The sequence below is a fragment of the Dromiciops gliroides genome, chromosome 3 (assembly GCF_019393635.1).
Source record: "Dromiciops gliroides isolate mDroGli1 chromosome 3, mDroGli1.pri, whole genome shotgun sequence".
Lineage (NCBI taxonomy): Eukaryota > Metazoa > Chordata > Mammalia > Microbiotheria > Microbiotheriidae > Dromiciops > Dromiciops gliroides.
This window is the reverse complement of record NC_057863.1, coordinates 132261548-132269243: the sequence shown is the minus strand read 5'-3', so window position 1 is coordinate 132269243 and position 7696 is coordinate 132261548. Positions and strand designations below refer to the sequence as shown.

General features: G+C 35.7%; 1 pseudogene; it reads left to right on the top strand.

Annotated features, from left to right (window-relative positions):
- Nucleotides 1–410: 410 nt before the first annotated feature.
- LOC122747226 lies at nt 411–1191 on the top strand (annotated as a pseudogene).
- Nucleotides 1192–7696: the final 6505 nt, after the last annotated feature.

Genomic DNA, 7696 nt, shown 5'->3' with positions numbered 1-7696 from the left:
ATATTTAAATGAAATATAACAATTGTAAAATCACTAGATACAGAAATATGGCTAGATTTTGCTTCATTGGAAAAATGGAGGAAGTTGTTAGGTTGCCTTTATACAAAAGTTCTTAAATGAAATTTTCTAGACATTGCTAAGAGTAAATCACTTGTATTTTTTAAAATAATTACTATTGCTATCATGTCTGGTTGTGAGCATATTATTATTATTATTATTATTATTATTATTATTATTATTATTATTATTATTTTGAGGTAATTGGGGTTAAGTGACTTGCCCAGGGTCACACAGCTAGTAAGTGTTAAGTATCTGAAGGCAAATTTGAACTCAGATCCTCCTGATTCCAGGGCCGGTGCTCTATGCACTGCGACACCTTATTTTATTAATATTACATACCAATAGGCCACATGGCCGCGGCGGGAGCAGCGGCATGGGACGATGGTGACTGTGAGCACGAGCCTGGCGATCCTTCTCTCTCCCTACCCCTAACCCTCCCTCCCTCGCTCCCTTGCTGTACTCCCCCTGACGCCGCCCCGGACCCCGAACCCTGCCCGGAAGATAGTGAAGTATTCTCTGGGGCAGAGCTTGCTTTGGAGCTAGCGGGACCAAGTAGCTTCTGGCAGCTTTACCCCAACCCCTACAGAAAGCATGTGCTGATGGAGAACGTCATGCACCAGGAGGTGACTCCTGACCGGGAGCTGCTGTCCAGGTGGTTGCTCACAAAGACCAACAGGATGCCCCGATGGGCAGAGCACTTCTTTCCTGCTAATGTAGCCCACTCAGTGTACATCCTCGAAGACTCTATCGTGGACCCACAAAACCAGACCATGACCACTTTCACCTGGAACATCAACCAGTGGGCTGATTTTGATGGAGGAAAGATGTTACTGTGTGAACCCTGAAAACAGTGGCTGGACTGAAATCCGAGGGGAAGCCTGGGTCTCCTCCAGTTTGTGTGTGGTCTCCAGAGCTAGATGGGAGTTTGGCCTAGCTAGATCCAAAAGTAATGTGACCAAGACCATCAAAGCCTTTGAGTACTTCTTGGACAAACTGCAAGGTGAAGCTCCTTCTAAGACACTAGTTGAAACAGCTAAGGAAGCAATTGTGAAAGCAAAGGAAATTGCTCTGGCAGCGACTGAGAAGGCCAAGGACCTGGCCAGCAAGGCTGCCACCAAGCAGCAGCAGTAGCAGCAAAACATTACATTTAAAAGAGTCACCCTACTGCTTCCTCTGCAATAGAAAAGGCCCTAATGCCCTCCCAGAGTGCCCCAAGGCTGAGTGGCTCCTAGGAAGACCTTGGCTTTGGGCCCAGAGCCCCAGGCCCTGAGCAGACCATCCCTGTTATGGGTACTGATTTCTGTGGGTAAGAGAACCTAGCATCCTGACTTGTAAGTTATACATTAAGTGGGGTCTGAATCCCTTTTAGAGCTAATATCTGAATTAGAGTTTGGGCCTTGGGGTTTTCTATTAGCCCCTTTTGGTCTCCCACATCAAAACCTCTCCTATCTATACTTCCTCCCTTACTAGGTAATTGTGAATGTCACAGGTGATTATAAAGATTGGCCTTTTGATAAGGCAGGGTTCCTTCAACTGTACTTCACTGACCCCTTTGGCTCAATCTATTTTTGTACTAACTTGAGTGTCTAGTATGGTGCTTCATACAAAATTAGACCACATTTGTTAACTTTACCAGGGTAATTTTCCCCCCTCTATTTGATAACTATACTTCATGTCACTTTAATATGAAATATTTTTGCACCACAGCATCATTATTTCAAGTTTGGGATTGATAGAGGAGGCTAAAAGGGGATTAACAGGCAACCTAATATCTGAGCTCTAAGACCTGAGCTCTGAAAGAGGCTAATAGATAACCTATCAACTGTAGTTAAAAGGGGTTAACAGATAACCTAAGATTAATAGTACCTAAAAGGGTTAACAGAGAAACTAAGTTTTGTATTCTTACAGTAACCACAAGGGCTTGTCCCTACCAACCCTCACTATCAAGAAAGAATGTAACCAGGGACCATTAACCATTAATATCCATTAATATTGGGGCAGCTAGGAGGTGCAGTAGATAAAGCACTGGCCCTGGATTCAAGAGGACCTGAGTTCAAATCCGGCCTCGGACACTTGACACTTACTAGCTGTGTGACCCTGGACAAGTCACAACCCTCATTGCCCCACCAAAAAAAATATATCCATTAATATTCCCATATGACAGGACATGTAGAAATCAGATCTTAAAGTAAAGAAATACCAAAAACAGAGAGACCCTCTGATAAGTCTAAGTATGTATTTAGGAAAATGCTTAGAATGGATCAAATATGTCCTTAGGTTCACCTTATGATGAATAAACCCCCAAAATATACCTCCAAGGAAAAATGTACCCACATCAGAAGTTGTCTTAGGACTCCAAGAAGTCCAAATTAGGATAATACTTCCCATGTACCTCCTTAAGGAGTAGATTAAGATAATGAGATAAGCTACTTTTTCTCACCATAAATATAAGCATCTTTCCTCTCCCTATTGGAGACACTTATCTCCTTTGGGTGCTTCTCCCTGTGGTCATAAGAGTATTTCTATAAAACTTGGGAAACTGAGTCACTGAGTCTTGTTATTCTTTAGGATGCCTCACGATCAATTTGATCAATTAAATTCACCCCTACTTCAGGCTGAAGAGCAAATATCATTTGAACTGACAAAGCAAGGCCTTTTTTGGGGGGAGAAGTCATCAGATAGTGTGGATGAGATATTCTGAAGGCGTAGTTGAAAACCTCTCTAATCTCTTTATGGTAAGAATCTAAAACAATTCTTAGGACTGGAAGGACCTCAGGGAACCTCTATTTTCCTCTATCCATCTGGGTTGTCAGATCAATGAACTGATTTTATTTAGTGAAACTCCTAATAAATACTGCCTATCCAGGAATGAACTATTAATTTATCAACAACTGAATCTAAACAAAAAAATATGTTCCATACACTTCCGAGTTTAATTTACACGAACATTTTCTCTTTTACTTTCTTAAATAAAGATAATATCAACAACAATGAAAAAAACCCAATAGATTAAAGCCTTATTTGAAGTATTTGGAAATTCCTAAGGTGTAAAAGTTCACAATAAGAATTTAACAATCAACTATCATGACCCAACTAGAACTCACTCCAGCATAATCCTGTGATATATCCCAGACAGTAAGGACTTCTCCAATCCCAGTATTCCTTGGAATTTAAAAATTATTAACCATCAGGTTAGACATGTCTGTCAAGTGTGGAAGTAGAATGAAACATCGAAATGCTTAGATGAACATCCTTATTTGATTGCTAAAAAAATGTAGGCTCCTCTATATTCACTGACTTGACAAGTTAAAGAGTTAATTTTAACTTCAGAGTTCAAACTAAAGTTTACAGATTTCCAGTTACGAACTCTCTAAGGTACCATGAGGCAGTGTCATGTAATTTGGGAATTTGGAGTATATGGGTTTTTTTGTTTGCTTGTTTGTTTGTTTTTGGTGAGGCAATTGGGGGCTAAGTGACTTGCCCAGGGTCGCACAGCTAGTAAGTGTTAAGTGTCTGAGGCCGGATTTGAACTCAGGTAACTCCTGAATCCAGGGCCAGTGCTCTATCCACTGTGCCACCTAGCTGCCCCTGAATGTGGAGTATATGATGATTCATACAAATATTAATTCTTATGCAACATCACTGATTTTGATTATAATTGAATCTAATTCTATTCATTCCACAGAATACTAAAATAATTTTAATATAAATTAATAATAATTTAATAAAATTTATTAAGCACTTATTGTATTCTAGGAACTATGATCGATAATGGAGTTTTTTTTTTTAAAAAAGAAGTAAAGGACAATGTTTGACTTCATGGATCTTACAATTTAACCTGGTAAGACAGGCACTTGTCAAATGAAGAGCTGGGGTATTGAGGTAGTGGTATTTATATGGGTGTTTAATTTGCTAAATTACTCTTTACAATCAACTATCCAAGGGTCTTGTTTATATGGATAGTTAATATATACTACATATTATTTTTTCAATATGACTTTTCAAAGCACATTATTATATGAAAGAATATTGCAATCTCAATTTTCATTTGTTATAAAAGTAGGTTTTTGCAGATTTATTAGTTTTGTCCAGTCTTCCTTTAATTCCCTAATTAGTGTACATATTTCAACAGATGAAAGTCCTTAAACCTAATAATAAGCCACCATAAGCTCTATCATAATAAATATATTTTTCTGGTTTCTGTGTTTTTACACTAAAATCCACAAATATGTTTTCAATTTGCTAGTCTAGTTGCTTGATAATCATCCACTAATATGAAGAAGGGTTAAGTTAATCCATTGACAGTGGAAATTTTATTTGTATGTGAAGTCATTTATGCTTTTCTGAATTTTATAGTTAATTGCATGTAGAAAATTCATATCAAGTGAACTGAATCAAAAGTCTGTTGAACAATTTCATAACAAATGGCTCAGTTATAGTGCTCTCCCCATTATGAAATGCAATAATTGCATCTTTCCTTGGAATTGTAATCACTTTTGTGTTAAATCTGTTTTGAATATGAAAAGTATAATTTGCATTACTATTGAGTACCATAGGATAGTAAAATTGTATTTGTGTATCTACTTCAATTTTTATGAATATAATTTCCACCTAATAACATCATAGTAACAGTTGGCCAAATTCAATGAATGTAATTACTGTAGAAAAATAAATATGTCCACAGTCTATTTGAACAATTTGAAAATGATAGTCTACTGTTCAGTGTCTTTTTTATTATCATACAAAATAAATTGACTAAGTCTTTGATTATTTAATATAAAACTTTTGGTAAATATTAAATATACTTCATGAGCCTTATCATGTTATTACGGGCATGCCCACAAAATATTCTTTAGTTTTCTGGGCAATGTACTCCTTTTTTTTTATTTTTTAATTTTTTTTAATGAGGCAATTGGGGTTAAGTGACTTGCCCGTGGTCACACAGCTAGTAAGTGTTAAGTGGCTGAGGCCAGATTTGGACTCAGGTCCTGTTGAATCCAGGGCTGGTGCTCTATCCACTGTGCCACCTAGCTGCCCCAGGCAATGTACTCTTAAGTATTCCTATACATTTTTTTGCACCTATATTTCTAAATAAACATCATAGTAGGAAAAATCCTTAACTGAAGGTCCAGAGATCTAATCTCTGGTCCTAGTTTAGTTGTAGACAGCCATTATGAGGCTGTGGGAAAAGCTTTTAACATCACATAGCTGAGTCAAGGGAATTATTTGGAATAATGATTTACTTTTAGTGCTAAAAGTCTCTAATCCTAACATATACAGTGGTATATTTTAACTAGTTATATATAGAATTTTAGGAATTTGAAATGTGGAATGCATTCTTAACACAAATTATTGAATGAAGAAACAGGGATTTTTCATATAACATATCACAATCATCTCTAGTTCCACTACTCTAATTTTATCCATTTGTACCTTAGTATGTGTGTTTACACACACACACACACACACACACACACACATACAGATATATACCTACATGTATGCATATATATATATATATATATATATATATATATACATATGTTAGATTTCCTTATGAGTTTTAGGTTTTAAGAATTATTGCTAATTAAAATTATATTAATATAATACAGTAATGAATGAGGAAATTGAGGATAAGAAAGATTAAATGACTTTCATAGTCATAAATATTCTAATCCAAGGCTTCCAAATATATCTAATATTCCTCTCATTATCCTAAACTGATATAGGGTCAGTGATTGGCTTTATTCCTTCTAAAATGAATATCATGAATCATTACTCGAATTCCAAAGGTATTTTCCAAATGGAATTACACAATGAAGGCAGATGTCTACTTGATCTATTAAAAAGATGATACTAAATCCCCTCTATCCTTGCCCTGAATGCTTATGAAATAACAATTTGTCACAGATCACTCCTTATCAAGTTTAGGCCTCACAACTCTTCAGACTTAGACCAGATTGTGGAGTGGAGAGTGATTAAGCAAGTAGGAAGAGAGGAAGTATTCTTCAGTGGAGTTGGAGGGGGATAGGGGACGTTTAGGAGAAGATAAAGTAAAATGAGTATTTACTCAATATTTTCTTTCACTCCAATCAATAATTAATATGACAATGATAATCAAGCAAGGGGAAACTTTATAACTTTAATTCAAGCTTTTGCATGTCTTGGAAGAAAATGAAAAAATAAAACATTCCATTATATACAAAGCATGATCCTTAATGAAAGAATCTAGGAAAGTGAATATACTTTAAGGCCAAATTCCAGTGGTTTTTTTACAGATCACTCTTCCTCTTGCTGTATAATTGATTAATGTTCTTACAGAAGGGCATCTGGAGCTATTTGTGGCTGTTAAGTATAAGTGAGTGTAAAGGATGTGAAATAACCACTTTTTCTCCCTAAAATTGCCTCTCCCTCCACCAAAAACAAAACAAAACAAAACAAAAAAACAAGAGATATGTGAGTAAATGTCTTGAATTTTTTTTACAAAAGTATTTGATACTATGATATATGTTTATTACCTCCACCTTTTTTAAAATTTTGTTCATTCCAATTAAACGAGCTTTCAAGCACCCATTTAGTGGCACCCACTAGTTAAAGTACAAGGGATCAGTAGAAAAAATAAGTAAGGATGAAATAGTCTCTGCTCTTAAGAGTTTGTTGTGCTTATCTCTTACTGGAATTGCAACAGTAAATGAGCCAAACTATACACACATGCCTGTGTGCATGTTTATATTTATGTATGTTTGTTTACAAAGTTATAAGGAAATAAATGTAATGTTCAAAGGTGTGGGTAGGAAGAACACCAACAATGAAGGAATTCTGATTAGAAAGAATTTCCTGTAAGATGAAGCCTATTTCAGGTATTAAATTATGGCATATAAAATCAAAACGAGGTGAAATATTGTGAATTAAGAATAGGAGGCAGACAAAATTAACTGGAGTTATGGTGCAAGAGGGGAATCAATTTACATAACAAATTTCAATCATTCTAGTTTTCCTCATGTCTTATCCCAACTAAACAAATGCCTTGTTGTTACTTTGACCTATAAATGCTCTAATCTTTATCATTGTGCTATATCATCAATCCTCCTAAAATTCTACTTTATTCCTTTTCTAATCGTGATCTTATAATTAACCATTTCAACTCTCTCCTGTGCTTTATTCTTACATTCTTTTTTCCCCTTCTCTTTCCTATTTTCACTCTTGCCTTGACAAACCCTGGATTATGTCTGATTTATTTCTGCCATTATAATATGTAAATACAAACACACATACTCACACCTATATATGACTGTATATGTAGATATGTCTATATAAATACACACATATACAAATACACATACATATCCATATGCATATGTATATACACACATACATACACATAAACACACATATACTCTTTTCAATTAAATAAACATTAAGAACCCACTAAGTGCCATGTACTGTGCTTAGCACTGGCAATACTAATAAGAAAAAGAAAGTCCTGGACACCTAAAAGAGTCTACAATCTAATGGAGAAAGACAATTCCCAAAAGGAAACTAGAAATCTGGAATGGGATTGGTGTGAAACACCAGGGATTCCCCAAACATGGGCATTTTATTCTGTGGAGTGGATATCAAACAGAACTGCAGATGG